Here is a 17,138-nt window from a genome sequence, read left to right on the forward strand (position 1 = left end):
TAGACATGAGTCATGCTTACCATCAGATTGCACTAGATGTAGAGTCCGGGAAATATGTTACAGTAAATACCCATAAAGGTTTATTCACTTACCGTGTTTTGCCTTTCGGAGTTTCCTCAAGTCCAGCCATCTTCCAAAGAACGATGGAGGGGGTGTTGCAAGGCGTGCCACATGTGGTAGTGTTCCTGGATGACATCTTGGTGACCGGGGAGAATGATGAGGAGCATTTGTCTACACTGGCATGGGTCCTGGAGAGATTACAACAAGCAGGATTACGATTGAAACGGAGTAAATGCAGCTTCATGGAAAAAGAGGTAATGTTCCTGGGCCATAAAGTGGATGAAACGGGCCTGCACCCAGTGGCCGAGAAAGTGAGGGCGGTGACAAACGCTCCAACACCGAAGAATGTGACAGAGTTAAAGGCTTATTTGGGACTTTTGAATTATTATAATAAATTCTTACCGAATTTGTCAACAGTGCTAGCACCGGTGTATAAATTATTGCGTAAAGATGAAAAGTGGAAATGGAGTATGGATCAAGAGGTGGCTTTTGCTCGAACAAAGGAAATGATTCAAACAGTACCGGTGTTAGTCTATTATGATCCCCAGAAAGAGACAATTCTAGCATGTGATGCTTCCCCATATGGCCTGGGAGCCGTGCTTTCACACAAGATGCCGGATGGCAGTGAAAGGCCTATTGGCTTTATGTCCCGAACATTAAATCAGGCGGAACGAAATTATTCTCAATTGGATGAGGAGGGACTGGCTATTATGTTTGGATTGCAAAGGTTCCACAAGTATTTGTATGGTCGTAAATTTACCATTGTAACAGACCATAAACCGTTGCTGTCATTATTCAATGAATTGAAAGCTGTTCCTCAAATACTATCTCCTAGGATTCAACGATGGGCAGTGACCTTAAAAACCTATGAGTATAACATTGTCTATAAGCCTGGAAAAGAGCACGGAAATGCGGATGCTTTAAGTCGTCTGCCATTGCCAATGGCACCAGGAAGGGAATCGGAGGAAAGAGTTGCAGAGGAAAGAGTTCTGATGTTGGAGAATGCGGATGTAACCTTACTTAAGGCGGAACAGGTGAAACGATGGACAACAAGAGACCCAATATTGTCACGAGTGAAAGAAATGGTATTAAGAGGATGCTTGGAGGAATTATTGGAAGAGGAATTTGAGCCTTTCAAATCAAGGAAAGATGAATTAAGTGTACAAGATGGCTGTTTGCTTTGGGGAAACCGGGTAATAATTCCAAGTTCAGGGAGACCAGGAGTCCTCCAACTATTACATCAGAGTCACCCGGGAGTGTCCAGAATGAAAGCGTTGGCCAGGAGTTATGTCTGGTGGCCAAAAATTGATCGGGATGTGGAAATGATGGTGAAGTCCTGTGAGGCGTGTCAAAAACATAGAAATGCCCCCGCGGTAGCTCCATTGCACCCATGGAATTGGCCAGAGAGACCATTGCAGAGATTGCATGTAGATTATGCAGGACCATTCCTGGGAAAGATGTTTTTTGTCTTGATTGATGCTCATTCGAAATGGATGGATGTATATCCAGAACAGTCCGCAACTTCGGCTACTACTATAGAATGTTTGCGAACTTGCTTCAGTAACCATGGGTGACCAGAATTGATGGTGTCAGACAACGGAGCTTGTTTCGTGAGTGCGGAGTTTGTAGAGTTCCTGAAGCAAAATGGAATTCAGCATGTTACTTCGGCACCTTATCATGCAGCAAGTAATGGTCTGGTAAAAAGAGCTGTACAAATCTTGAAAAGAATGATGAAAAAGAGTGGGGCAGGAACAATTGCAGCTAAGGTAGCACGAGCTGTATTTAGTTACAGAATAACTCCTCAAACTACTACAGGACTCTCTCCAGCTGAAATGCTATATGGAAGGAAGCTACGTTGTTCTTTGGATTTTATACATCCGGATCTAACAAAAAAGGTGCAAATACAACAACAAAAGCAAAATTTGTACCATGACAGAACGTCCAAAGAACGGAATTTTAGTGAAGGAGATTCGGTACTCATTCGGAACTTTAGTTATGGACCAAAATGGATTCCGGGATACATTGATACGGTGACGGGTCCACTATCGTATAAAGTCATATTGGGTGATGGGAAGCTAGTCAGAAGACATGTGGATCAAATACATGCACGATACGATGGCCTGAATACTGCCATGGAGAAGGGAGATGGTAAAGATCCTGAGTGGGAATTTGGTGAAAATTCAATGGACCTTGCTAACGAAAGTGAGAACACAGATAGTGGAGGTAGCCCTGAGGAATAAAATGTGATTCTTGAAAACACCGATAGTGCTAATCAAACAAGTGGAGAAACATCAAATGAAAGGACTGAAAGGTTATCAAGGTCGGTGAGTCCTCAGGTGCCCATGAGAAGGTCACAAAGAATGAGGAAACTTCCGGGACATTTGAAAGGTTATGAATTGAAATATGAGTATGTTAAGAGGACAATTATGCAAATTAATATCACAAGAAGTATATAATTGTCTGGTGTTTTTTTGCTAGGTATAGGTAATTCGAGATATTGTAAACTTAAGGGGAAGGGAATGTTATAGAGTGGGAGGGGGAAATTGTTAATTGGGATATATCCTGTAGGGGGCAGTCAAGGGTTATGAGATGTGCATGCTTAAAAAGGCATAGAGCAGGGCTATTCAATTACAAATTCAGTTGGGCCAGATTTTCAAACCGAGAAAGGTTAGTTGGGCCACTCATAGCAGCGGCGAAGCAGCTCGTAATGACACATTTTAAAACCAACACAAACAAATTTATTGAAAAACATGTAATGAATGTAACCTTACATTGTAAGGTTTATTCATTGTTTCTCTTTTAACTTTGGTCAGTTTGCACAGCAAAAGGTGCATAGAAAACAATAAAAGAGCTAACTGAACAGAATCTGAGGTAGCTCCTACTTTTTCCACTTACAAAAGAAAAGAAACTGACCTAGGCACCTCTTGCCTAGGCCTACCTAGGCTACATATCTGACCTGTCTGATCACAAAGTGCATAAAACAAAATAGTGCACAGTAGGCAATTCGCAATAACATTAAGTTTCCTTTTGAAATAAAATAAACATCTTGCTCATATTTGACCCATGCAGGAACATCTCAAAGTGCATAAAAATAAAAAGTGCACAGTATTCACAACTATAACTAACTACACAAAGTGTAGGCTACTACTGCACATTGAGGGAACATATTTTAAATCACCACCATGTGTGATTATGCATGCCTTTTGTTCCCACATTATATTGATGTAGGTAGGCTACATTTACCCTGCTGACTTAGTGGGAGAAGTGACATTTTTTGTTTTGAACGAGAGCAGTGACTTTAGGCTCGTAAGTTGTCAATGCAATCCGAAGACATTGGTGGAGAGTACGGTCAGTCAGGGCGCAACGAGAGTTGCTTTTTATGGAGTTCATGTGTGAAAAACTTGACTCACATGTGTACGTTGATCCAAACATACTGAGCATGACGATCGCTACTTTCTTAATGTTAGGGAACTGATGTACGTTGACATCAGTCCAAAACATTACAGGCCCGTTAGTGCAAAGCTCCTGTGCCATGGTTACAGATGACTGCATGTCAACAAGTTCGAGTGTGAATTTCCCCTCGTCAATGGAAGGGACCACTTCCTTTGCTCTGGCGGATAAGTCCCCTTCTATTGCAACAGTGAACGGGTCTCTGGCAAAAACGGCCACCTCTGTGGGCAGAACAAGTGCATCCAATCGACCAGCAAAGTTCTTTTTCAGGCTCGCAATGAAATCTGTCATCACATCCGTGATTTGTGCGGGGGATGAGATGCATTTGCGGAGTGTCGGAAAATGCAGCATTCGGCCTGTGCTCAAGACCCGCCCTACGAAGCAGCTCGATTGGTTGGGGTTAGGCATTTCACATGGACACCTGGCCAATAGTAGTGTGTGAATGCTATTGAAAGGCGGGTCTTGGCGTGGCCATAGTGGGGGGAAAAAATATCGCTGACGGGACCCTATTTTCCCTTTTATACTTTCTATTGCGGGACCACGGGCTGGGCCACTCTGAGGTTGCTTCTGGGCCGCATGTGGCCCGCGGGCCGCCAAATGAATAGCCCTGGCATAGAGGAAGTCTTCTGGTGTGTAGTTGAGAACCTGTGTATGTTTCCTGCACGACTGGAATAAACCATCTTAAATCTGCCGTCCTGTCTCTCTCAAGTTATTACAAGCAGCAACTCACATAATGCTTATTTATGCTTAAAAAATGAATTTCCACCAACGCACTACATGCGGTCCATTCATATAAATTGCGGGTGGTCACTTCCTGGTTGCCATATTTGTAGTCCTTTGTAGTTTTTCTTGTTACTTAGTTTCGCCAGGCGTTTCTTGTTTACTTTTTTCCCGATGTTTTTATATATACGACTAAAGAACCACCTTATTCCCTTAGTACACTTTTTACAACATACATATGTTATTATCGACTCATAGAAGGCTGTATTTTGCCTTAAAATGGGTCGTCCACCAACTTGATACACGTGGTCCATTCAAATAAATTGCTGGTGGTCGCTTCCTGTGTGACTTAGCGAAAAACAGAGAAACGTCCACCTGCAGTTTATTTGAATGAGCCACGTATATTAAGTTGGTGGACATAATACTTATTAGCAATGTTTAACTAAAAAATATTAATTTATATGTTTAAAAAAACACATTATTCAACGAGTACACTTTATTGTACACATACATGTTGGTATCAAATCATAAAATGCTCATTTTGACTATTAAGATGTCCTCTTTTATGTTCAAGGCTTCATTTTCAAGCCTCATCCATTGAAATGAATGGGTTGTAGAGTACTACATAAAAAATGATTTAAAATACTTTTCGGGCACCCACGAATTTGGTCTTTCACTATGTTGCTTGTGGGACTGTGACGCGAGTGACTGTGATGTTTGGGGTCTCTCGGGACCCCCGGGGCCTTTGTGGTAAATGTCCTTGTATACATTGCTCAATGCATGAACTGAAGCGTACACGCGCCGTTATTACATTGAGTGCATGCTCCTAGGCCTGCTCTATTGTGGGATTTAAGATCAATATCGATCAATATAAAAATGGATGATTCATTTTGTTTTAATCAAATGTATTTTCCTACGTGACATGATTGTGAACAAAGGTTGGTTTCTGAGAGTTCCCCCAGTTGCCAGATGTTGCCAGAGATCGGAATGTGGTCAGTAAGTGGGGGTTGTCACGAGAAGAGGCTACCTTGAGATGGGGGATGGTAGCCCAGACCGGCTCCCAAAGAAAAACGGCCCAGAACTGAAGGTCAAGTCAAGTCAAGTCAAGTCAGCTTTATTTATATAGCGCTTTTTACAATTTTCATTGTTACAAAGCAGCTGTACAAGAAAAAATGACTATAAGTAAAACATAAAAGGTTATGGAATTCAAAACACAGGTCAAATATCAGACACACAATAAAGTACTATATGCAGAGTTAATTAAATAAGACTATCAAATTCTAGCAGCCCCCCCGGCCAGGCAAAACAGTGCAAAACAGTATGCAAACGGTGGCGAGGAACCCAAAACTCCATTGGAGGAGAAAAAAAACCTCGGAGGGAAACCAGGCCTAACCAGGGGATTCCAGTTCCCCTCTGGCAAAAACTGCAGCCTCTGCACAAGCTCAACAGCGCTTGCACAACAAGGCGAAAATAAAAAAAAATTAGATTTAAATTTATCATTAATAATCTAATAGTGGCTGTAGTTTTGTAGGGAGGTCACTTCCTTCGTCCAGCATTTGTCAGGTCTAGGAATGGATTGCGCCCTGCCCGCTCCGCTCTTGTAACCTTGGAACAATGAGACAAGACTGGCTGAGAGTAGAGTACTGTTCTGCACTCTTTGATGCAACAAATGCATCAGTTGTTATTGGAAGTGTCCCTGGTTCCGGTTGATCTAACTAGTGCAGCCTAGATCTTTGAAATACATATATTATGATAATCTAGTGTATGCAAGATTAAAAAGATGCGTCTTTAGTCTAGATTTAAACTGACAGAGTGTGTCCGCCTCCCGGACATTGCAGGGAAGACTGTTCCAAAGTTTAGGCGCTAGATAGGAAAAGGATCTGCCGCCTGCACTTGATTTTGAAATTCTAGGTATTACCAACTGACCTGACGCCTGAGAGCGTAGTGCACGTGATGGACTATAATACGTAAGAAGTTCTCTCAAGTAGTGAGGAGCTAAACCATGCAAGGCTTTATAGGTAATAAGCAAGATTTTAAAATTTATGCGATGCTTTATAGGTAACCAGGGAAGGGAAAAGCATGTTCTGTTTATGTGTGTGTGTAACAAGAAGCATCTTCTTTTTGGGGGAAGGAATGTGCACACGAAAAGGGAGCACACACACACAACGTATTTTGGGGAACATGTTGTTTTACAGATTTTGAAAATGGAGTCAGTTCGAGGTGGCGGCACTGATTGGCTGCCGAAAGAAAGAAGAACCGCCCAGAATTTAAGGAGGAGGTCACAGATTGGCTAGGAGGGAACAAAGAAACCAGAAGAGAGATCGACGTCATATTCTGTATTTAAATGTTTTTTTGTTAAACTTTCTGAGTTGTTGGTTCAGCTCATTGTGGAGCAAACAACCCAGCGCGCTGTTAAACTTTTAAATCTGATAATAAACTTCACTTATTTTTGTGAAAAATTGTCTCTTCAATACCTCAAATTTTTGAACATGCAGGACTGAATGAAAAGTCCAACACTATGCACGATGCATTCGGTGACGCATACAGCGCATGCATGCGTCACAGTCTGCTGTTAAAGCAGCGCTTGTATGCGGCACGGTCTGCTCTATGCACGATGCATTCGGTGACGCATACATGCATTCAGTGACGCATACGCTCTCCCTATTTTTACCTTTTGACACCCAAACAAAGTTACAGAGTCGGCCGGCTTTTCCGCACGACCGGTGGATGACGGGCGGTTGCTCGTGACCCGGTTTCGGATCGGTTGACCCTGTCGGGGCTACGTCCACGAAATACATATGCAAAAGCCATTCAAATAAGCTATACGAGGAAGTTTCCAGGAAGGTCCGAGGGGTCCCATATTCTAGAATCTCGCCCGTCGGGCGGCCCCCGACAACATACCGAGAGCACATCGCCCTAGAGGATCAGGGAATATTTTTGCTCCCAATCACAAGATTAAGCACACAGCCTCGTCTTTCATAAAACACTGAACAGCCTTATGAAGATTTAGTGTTGGGGAGGTCGATTTTTCAGCAAGGTCTAAGAACTTTGGACATTTGGGGGATAAATGGGGGGCTTCTAGACAAAAATAATCTAAAATGTCCAGACCCTTCGGCCTATCGTTTCCCAACGGGAGGGCTCCCACCTACCATCTATGCCAATGCGTTTTCATTAACTGCTTCGTGGATGACTCTCCCTATTTTTACCTTTTGACACCCAAACAAAGTTACAGAGTCGGCCGGCTTTTCCGCACGACCGGTGGATGACGGCCGGTTTCGGATCGGTTGACCCTGTCGGGGCTACGTCCACGAAACACATATGCAAAAGCCATTCAAATAAGCTATACGAGAAAGTTTCCAGGAAGGTCCGAGGGGTCCCATATTCTAGAATCTCGCCCGTCGGGCGGCCCCCGACAACATACCGAGAGCACATCGCCCTAGAGGATCAGGGAATATTTTTGCTCCCAATCACAAGATTAAGCACACAGCCTCGTCTTTCATAAAACACTGAACAGCCTTATGAAGATTTAGTGTTGGGGAGGTCGATTTTTCAGCAAGGTCTAAGAACTTTGGACATTTGGGGGATAAATGGGGGGCTTCTAGACAAAAATAATCTAAAATGTCCAGACCCTTCGGCCTATCGTTTCCCAACGGGAGGGCTCCCACCTACCATCTATGCTAATGCGTTTTCATTAACTGCTTCGTGGATGACTCTCCCTATTTTGACACCCAAACAAAGTCACAGAGTCGCCCGGCTTTCCGCACGACCGGTGGATGACGGGCGGTTGCTCGTGACCCGGTTTCGGATCGGTTGACCCTGTCGGGGCTACGTCCACGAAATACATATGCAAAAGCCATTCAAATAAGCTATACGAGGAAATTTCCAGAAAGGTCCGAGGGGTCCCATATTCTAGATTCTCGCCCGTCCGGCGGCCCCCGACAACATACCGAGAGCGCATCGCCCTAGAGGATCAGGGAATATTTTTTGCACCCATTCACAAGATTAAGCTCACAGCCTTGTCTCTCATATATGTCTGAACAGCATTGTGAAGGTTTAGTGTTGGGGGAGGTGGATTTTTCATGAAGGAATAAGAACTTTGGACCTTTGGGGGATAAATGGGGGGCTTCTAGACAAAAATAATCTAAAATGTCCAGACCCTTCGGCCTATTGTTTCCCAATGGGAGGGCGTCCACCTACAATCTATGCCATTGCATTTTCGTGGACGACTCTCCCTATTTTGACCTTTTGACCCCCAAACAAAGTACCAAAGTCGCCCGGGTTCTCTGGACGATCGGTGGATGCGTGATGCATGCATGTGTGGTTATTTAAGCGCGTGCATGCATCACAGTCTTTTATATGCATGATGCATTCGGGGACCCATACGGTGCATGCACTCGTAACAGCCTGCTCTACGCATGATGCATGCAGCGCGCGCATGCGTTACGGTTGGCTCTATGCATGACACATTCAGTGACGCATGCTCTAGATTCTGGCCCGTCGGGTGTCCCCCGACGACATACCGAAAGCACATTGCATTTGTAAACGGAAATGTTTTATACACCCAATCACAAAATGAACCACACAGCCTTTTGCTTTACATACCCCTCAACATATAAACTGCTCGAGGAACTTTCCCGCAAGGCCGCCGGAGGGTCCGACGGGCCCAAAACATCACAGGCACTTGCGACCCGGTCCCCCGAGAGACATACCGAAAAGGCAAAAGTGCTGGTCCACCAGAAGTATTTTATAACCTTTTTAACGTAAATTAAAAACCCCATTGATTTCAATGGCAGACACTGTTTTAGTCCAAACTGAACATTTTACGAGTTGTTTCCTAACCTGTGTGTGTGTGTGTGTGTGTGTGTTTGTGTGTGTCTAAAAGAGTGTTCACGCTGAACAGTGTTGTTTCTGACACCTGGAAATCGATATATACACTTTAAATATTGCTAAAAAGCATGCTGTCCACCAACCTACTACACGTGGTCCACTCATATAAACTGTACGTTAGAACAGACTAGAAAATGGATCACATCATTTTCTGGTGTGTTTGCATTGATATTGTTGCTTCTTAACAATGCCACAGGCTTATGTATTCGTAAAATGATGATTTTGACCTAATATCTGGTATCTGCTACGTTGAACACGATGTTGTCCACCTGCAGTTTATCGAATGGGCCAGGAGTAAATGGTTGGTGGACGTTGCACGGAGTGGCCATTTTAAACGTGTAAATATGATTTTTTTGTTTTAAAAACCACACAGCTCGATTGCCACGCCCCCTCGGAGAAACATATGTCAGTCCCGGGTGTCAGAACGCAGGTTCTGGTAAAAGTAGTTGGGAAGCGGACAAATAGTGGTTTGGTGTGAAGGATTTTTATTGTGATTTTTATCATGGTTTAAACGTGCTTTTACATTTAACATACTTTTTTGATTTCATTATTGATCACTAACTATGCATAATATGTTAAAAATATAACAAGTGTGTGAGTTAACCAAGGGACTTATTTGGAGTGAACTTTCTGTACCAAAATAATATGTGTGTGTGTTTAAAGATCAGATTACGCAGAGCTCTTCGAAATTTGGTGAGGTATGGGGTCTCCACAAATAGTCGGGACAAGCAGTGTGAGTTTATTGGCTGAGACAGAACAAAGGAGAGGAAGCGGATTGGACGTGTTCCCAGGATTTCACATCCGCGAAAGGACATTAGCTTCTCGACCTAATAAAAGATATCATACATATTATAAATACCATGTAAAATTGTTCTTCGGTGTGGGACCTTTGTGAGATGTCGCTTCTTTGTGTGAGACGTGTGCGTCTGAGGAAACCCACCCAGCAGCTGTTGTATTTTTGAATCTTCTGATCAATAAACTTCAAGATTTTACTTTGACTGGCCTCTCTCCAATTCTGAACACGCAGAACATTGAAGAATTGTTCAACAGGTGGTAGGGGGTGTGGCCACGGAAGGGTCTGCGGGGTCGAAGGTCAAATCGTCACCCATAGTTGATCAGTGGACAAATAGTTGTTTCGTGGACCCTGGCACCGGTGTGCAGTAACCTGGCATCTGCCTCCCATGCAAACAAATGAGTCGAGGTACTCGTATGATGTTGGAGGACAAGCGGGGAAGCCCAAGTACATGGGATAAACCTGTGAGGTACGCGTATGATGTTCGTGGACAGGGGGCTGGGGGCTCTTCGAGGGGTGCCATGGCACGAGGGTGCCCCTAGTGGTGTCCTCACACCCCCTATCCAGGGGCAGCAAAAAAAGAACTGGCCTTACCCCAGGGTAATCTGAAATCACCCACTTCCCCTTTAGATAACAGGCTCGTGTCAGGCTTTTTCACACTACGATCCATCCCCACACTATGCGTCAAATGGCAGGTTATTTGAATGGACATTTTTCCACGAACCCCCTATTTTTAATTCCTCCTGAACGCCCTGAGCCTCACCCAGGGTGCTGTTGCTGGATGGGGGTTTTCAGTCGGGGCTGGATTCACCTGGCAAGAAAAAGTCTTAATAAGAGCAGTGAGTTTATCAAAATACACAGTATAAGACAATGGTTTTACAGGTGCCTCGGTCAGTGCTGTCCTAGGAGCTGGAAACTGGCGACCTGTAAACAATTCAAAAGGGGTGAAACCTGTAACTCTGTTAACAGATGATCTTACCGACATTAAGGCCAATGGCAAGGCTGACAACCAATTTATTTTAGTCTGTGCACAGATTTTAGCCAATTTGAGTTTCAGGGTCAGGTTCATTCGTTTGACTTTACCTTGGCTGGCTGGATGCCAAAATGCACCGAACTCTCAAATGCTCGTTTTTGAAGTGACTGCCGTTGTCTGATCTTATACGGCGGGGGAACCCATAATGCGGTATATAATGATTTATTAAACACTTAATCACTGCCGTACTGTCTTCTCTTCCGACACGATAAGCTTCAGGCCATCCAGTGAAATAGTCAACAATTACCAGAACATACCGTTTCCCGTGCGCCTTGGTGATCATGTCTGTGAAGTCAATCACAATCTCATCTCCTGGACCACCGGTCAAAGGAAACAAACCTCTTGTTGGCTTAATCGTGGGTTTTACGTTATGTTCCTGGCAAATCTCACATGTACTCACATGTGCGGTGACCATAGCTCTTAAGAAAGGATGCCACCAGTGCTCAAGAGCTCTCATCATCTGTTTGTCTCCTACATGGCTTACTCCATGAGCTTCTACCATGATAGAATAACACACTCGCGGGAAGCGCTGGACGTCCGTCCGGAGCTTGCCAAAGTCCATCAGAGGCGCGGACGGCTCCGTGCTGTGCCCACACTGAGATTTGAGAGACACTGAGAGGCAATAGATCAGTCGATGTTCTTTCTGATCTACAGAGCATCTGCGAGGGCACATAACCAGCAGCAGCCTTTGCCGCCAAGTCTGCTGCATCATTGCCTCTGCTCAAAGGACTATCCACCTTAGAATGACCAGTGCATTTAATCACTGCCACCTCCGTGGGGATCATCAGAGCCTCTAAAAGGTCTCTGGCTTCACATGCATGTGTAATTGGTCGACCAGAAGATGTGATAAAGCCACATCGTTGCCATAAGGGCATTTCAACATGTACAGCTGTAACAACATAAGCAGAGTCAGTATAGATGTTTACACGGTGCTCACCAGCATGATGCAAGGCTTTGATCACTGCTACCATTTCTGCTCTCTGTGCTGACTGCTTTCCTTCTAACCTTGCTGCATCCCTTGTAATCATAGCGTCCCCTGCCTGCTCTACTACTGCATATGCTGCTTTCAAACTTCCATCCTCTGTCCTGAAGCAGCATCCATCGGTGAACAAGGTCATCACTGGTTCAGGGCCAACCAGGGGTTTCGCACACAGACCTGGTCTGACCACTGAAGCCCTCTCTTTGATTGGGGCGCAATCATGCGATTCACCGTCTTCTAACAAATCAGCCATGTTGATGCCATCGTGTGTGTACACAATATGGTCCGTGAGCAAAATTGCTGCGATGCGTCGCAAAGGGGAAAATGTGAATGACTCAGAATTAACGAAAGATGCGATTGAGTGGGTGGTTAAAACAACAAGGTGGTGGCCCATGACAATGTGAGAGGTTTTCTTCACTATCTTTGCCAATCCTGCGATGAATCTACTGCATCGAGGCTGTCTTTGCTCAACACTGTCTAACAACTTGCTAAAGTACATCAACACTTTTCTACCCCCTTGGTCTTTCTGGTAAAGTATACCATGTGCACTGGAACCTGTCTCAGAAACGTCTAAATAAAACGGCAATCTGTAATCAGCACAGCTCAGATTAGCTGCATGTGCCAATTGTTGTTTCAGGTCAATGAACATCCGTTCAGCATCCTGTGTCCATTCCATTTCTGCTCTCAGATTCTTCATACCCTGCTGTTTTACAAGATATCTCAAAGAGGCTGTTAGTGAAACATACCTTGGAATATGTCCTTAACCGTGGTTGGTTTTGGATGACTCAAAATTCCTCGTCTGTAGGCTGCAGTTAGCGTGGAGCCTTGTGGGGTGATCATGCGACCTAGAAGTGTGACACAAGGTCTGCACAATCGCAGCTTTTCCTTGCTTACCTTGAAGCCACTTTTGTGTAATTGTCTCAACACAGCTTCGCTCCCCTCCAGGCATCCTTGCTCTGTTTTGGCTGCCAAGAGGAGGTCATCAACATACATGATCAGCACACAGTCTTCAGGCAAACTGCAGTCTTGTAACTGTTGTTTTAGTGCATGATTAAAAATTCCTGGGGATAAAACAAACCCCTGGGGTAACCTGTTGTAAGAGTATTGACAACCCCTGTAAGTGAAAGCCACGCAAGCCTTGCATTCCTCCGCTAAATGGATACAGAAAAATGCATTAGCTAAGTCAATAAATGTAAACCATTTGTGTTCAGGTGTTACCACAGAAAGTGCAGTGTACGGGTCAGGCACTGTCAACGATGGTGTAGCCACAACAGCATTGATTGCTCTCAAATCATGTACCAACCTGTACTTGCTTGTGCCTGGTTTGGGCACCGGTAAAAATAGGTGTGTTCCACCTCGACTTATATGGTGTAATAACACCTCTCTCTAGGAGACCTTTTACTGTTGCGGTCACACCCTCGTCCGCCTCAGGTTTGTTGCGGTACTGTGGAATCCAGAAGGGGTCAGGTTTTTTCAGCTGAAAGTAAACTGTAGACATATTTCAAAAACCTACATCTGTTGGTCCCTTGGACCAAAGATCCTCAGGTAAAATTTTAATGATGTCTGCTGCCCCTTCACTATCTGACCAATCCTGGGTGGCCAGTAATATTTTTGTAATTTTACCTAGCTCCCTGGCTTCATGGCTTGGGTGTAAGGTTAACGATATGTGAGGTGCTGCTGTGTCTGCCATCTCATACCATTTAAACTGCTCTTCTGTCAGCTTCACTGGAGCTGCCACTCCTTATTTACTCACGAAAAGTCCTGCTCCCTCCAATACCCATCTGTCGCCTTCCACTTCCTGAAACATTTCATAATTGGTTATGTCACTTCTGTCATAAAACAATGGACAATGTAATGGGTCTATTGGGGGTAAATAGATGTCTAACGTGGAAATCCATGATCGGTAATTATTATACAATTCCATTGCTGTGCCCCACGGTGGGCCATCATCTAGTTTTACCCAGTAAAGGTCAGCTGCCTCGTCCTCACCACATGAGGTCAGCATCCACTGGCTGTCTGTCGTGTTACCTGAGAGGGAACAGTTAATAGTTGTACCACCTGGAAAAGTTACTATAACCCCTTCTGCCGAACACAGAATACTAGCCCCTACTTTTTATCAACAGATCTATCCCCAAAAGAGGAATGGGAGCATTGCTGGAGAAAAGGAACGAGTGTGATTAGCATTGATTTGCCACTTCTACTTTAAATGGTTTTGTCTTAAGCCAGTTTTCTACCCCCCAGAGAATCCGACGACCGCCACAGTTTTGTCACTAAAATCAGATTGTTTTATGCCGCCAGTGACAGTGGAATAGGTGGCTCCGGTGTCCACCAGAGCTTTTAATGGTTTGCTGTTTACCATTAAAGTCATGAGAGGTTCAGCCCTTCCCCCCCTGTCAGTTCTCTGAAGGCCCCTTCAACAATCCCCCGCGCCCTATGTTGGGTGCATAGGCACCTGGAGGTCGGTGGAGGGTGTTGCCCCGGGTTGCATGGGGTTTGTGGTTCCCTGCCGCGACCACCGGCACCACCTCTTCGAGGACCCCATCCCCCCGCAGGTGGACCGTCATTTTGACCCTGTGCCTGTGGACAATTTCTCATCCAGTGATCTGCTTTACCACACACGAAACAATTTCCCCCGCGTTGCTGTCCTCCTCCAAAAGTTCCCCTCCCTCTATTATTACTCCTCCAATTACCTCTTTGTCTATTTCCCCTCCCCCTGCTGCATTGGCTTGTGTGTACTTTTTGGGTGATTCCCAGGGACCCTCAAAATTACCTTCTGCATAGGGTGGGCCTTCATATGGGTAAGAGGATGGTTGATGAGATAGCTGTGGCATTTGCTTACTCTTTTTTTGTCCCCCCCTCATTTTTGGCCTTTTCTAACTGCAATTTCAACAGCTATGTCTTTACCTTCTCTAATTCTTGTTCCTCCATGCCTGCTTTTTCTACAGCCCTATCTGTGTGGTGGACTAAATGTCTCTCCCATACCTCGTTGCTGGCAATTGGAATGTCAGGGTTATTTTCCATCACTTGTTTAACGCCATTAGGGGCACCTGCCATAACTGCTGCTCTAAATATGTCTCGTGTGATAGGGTTGTTCTAACTACTTTCTTCCACCATCTGTTCCCACTCAGCCGCGCACCTGAAATAATAAGCAGCACCCGTCTCACCTGGCTTTATGCAAAACTTAATGTTTTGGTATACGGTGAGCGGCAATGGATACAATCGTCTAATTCCAACGCCCACGCTTGTGCGCACTCCTGAAAAGGGTGTGTCATTTGGCGCTCTAGGGGTTTGGGCTTCGAGTTCAAAACTACCCATTTGAGAGGCTGTCAAAATCTGACCCAACAGAAACCTTATGTCACCCAAAGCCAAAACGGTGCCATGACTCAAGGCGGTTAGTTTACTCAACCACCTAGAACCTCCTGATGTAATAGGTGGAAGCTTACTAGCAATGGCGGTCATGTCGCTGTGTCACCAAGGCTGATACTGCATCCCTGTCCTTTTTTGCCAATAATGGCGCTTGTAGCCCTGTATACAATTGTTCTGCATGGTGACTCATAGCCTGTTCTCTTTGCTGTTGTTCATGAGGTGGGGGGCTGTGTTCCCTGTGTCCGATTGAAAAATTTGTCAAATGTTGTTCCCTTTCTCTTCCTCTAGTCGAGTTCTTCATCCATCACCATTGTTCCTTCAATACGCACTGTATACACTATATCATTATTCATTTGTTTTAAAGGGGTGGACATGTACACTGCCTTCTTCTCCTTTGCTACATTCTCCACTATCAACGTCTCCCTCTAGAGGCTCCATGTGTTCTGCTTCGATGCGCCTTGACTGATCTACCTGATCTCGTGCGGCACGTAAGTCTTCTATTACTATTTGGTTCAGGTCTTCTACCTTTTGTCTAAGCTCCTCAAACTCCTTCACTTTGCAATCTAGGATCCCCTCTTTTACTTCAACCAAAACCTGTTGTTTGCGGAGAGTGTTGAATTTGGTGGAGCGTATGGTGGGGGCTGACTGAGGGTTGGATAAAGTGAGTTGTACTTCTCCGGGGGCGTGCTGGTGACTTACACTCATTGCTTCCTTTCTGCACTTCCTGTCTTTCTACAGTCTCTGAAACAATCACTTCCTCTGTCTTTGTTCTGTTCCTAGCTGGTGAGAGAGCTGTTGCTATGAGAGCAAATCGAGTCCACTTTCTTAACTGTTTTTCTAGTTTTCTCTCTTCATTTTTCCGTTTACCTGCATTATACCACTTGGCTTTTTCTCAATCATTTCCATGTCTAATCAATCTACAATGGGCCTTTTTTTCCATATTTCTAATTTTAGGCGCCGAAGGTACTTTCAACTTTTCAGCTTCTTTTTTGTTCCATGCACAATCCTCACACAAAGTTATCCAACATTTCTCTACTTCTCTCTGTCTTTGTTTTCTGTCTTTAGGCTCAGTCTGCGCTAATAACATATCTGTGATATTTTTCCATTGCATCGATACCGGTGGACACCCATATTCATCACACTCTTTTTGAAACTCGGCCATTTTTATCTAAATAAATCTTTCACTAAATTTTACACTACGGAAATAAACACACAATCAAACAAGCATTTTCATACAATTATTTCAACTTCACGCATTCAGTCGAAATCACAATATACGTTTCTTTCACATTTACAGTTGACAATTTGAACAATCAGTTGACTTTCTCCCAACATAATTTACGGCTCTCTTGGCCGAAGGACTCAAACCGGACAGAATTTGTGATACGCCGATCACGGGACTTCTTTCCCAACAGAATTTGTGACTCGCCGATCACGGGACTTTCTCCCAACAGAATTTACGGCTCTCTTGGGCGAAGGACTCAAACCTAACAGAATTTGTGATACGCCGATCACGGGACTTCTTTCCCAACAAACCTTTTAAATCTGACTTTTTTCCCTCTTTTAATCAATTATTTATTATATATTGACCGAGGGCGTTGTCCAGCTTAACACAGAATAATTTAGATTTAGTCAATGGCAGAATTCGAATAAACAGGTTTCTGCTTACCTTTAATTATGCCGCGCGGTCTTTTGTGTTAAGTCACACACGGTGGTCTCTCAGATCGATTCTCCAAACCATGTCCCCTTGTTACAAATCACGTGTGAGGTCACCATTTGTAGGACTCAATGATCTTTGCAAGTCCTGCGTGTTCAAAATTTGGAAGGATGAGGGGAACAAACTGTTTTAA

The sequence above is a fragment of the Barbatula barbatula genome, assembly GCF_947034865.1.
Source record: "Barbatula barbatula genome assembly, chromosome: 13".
NCBI lineage: Eukaryota > Metazoa > Chordata > Actinopteri > Cypriniformes > Nemacheilidae > Barbatula > Barbatula barbatula.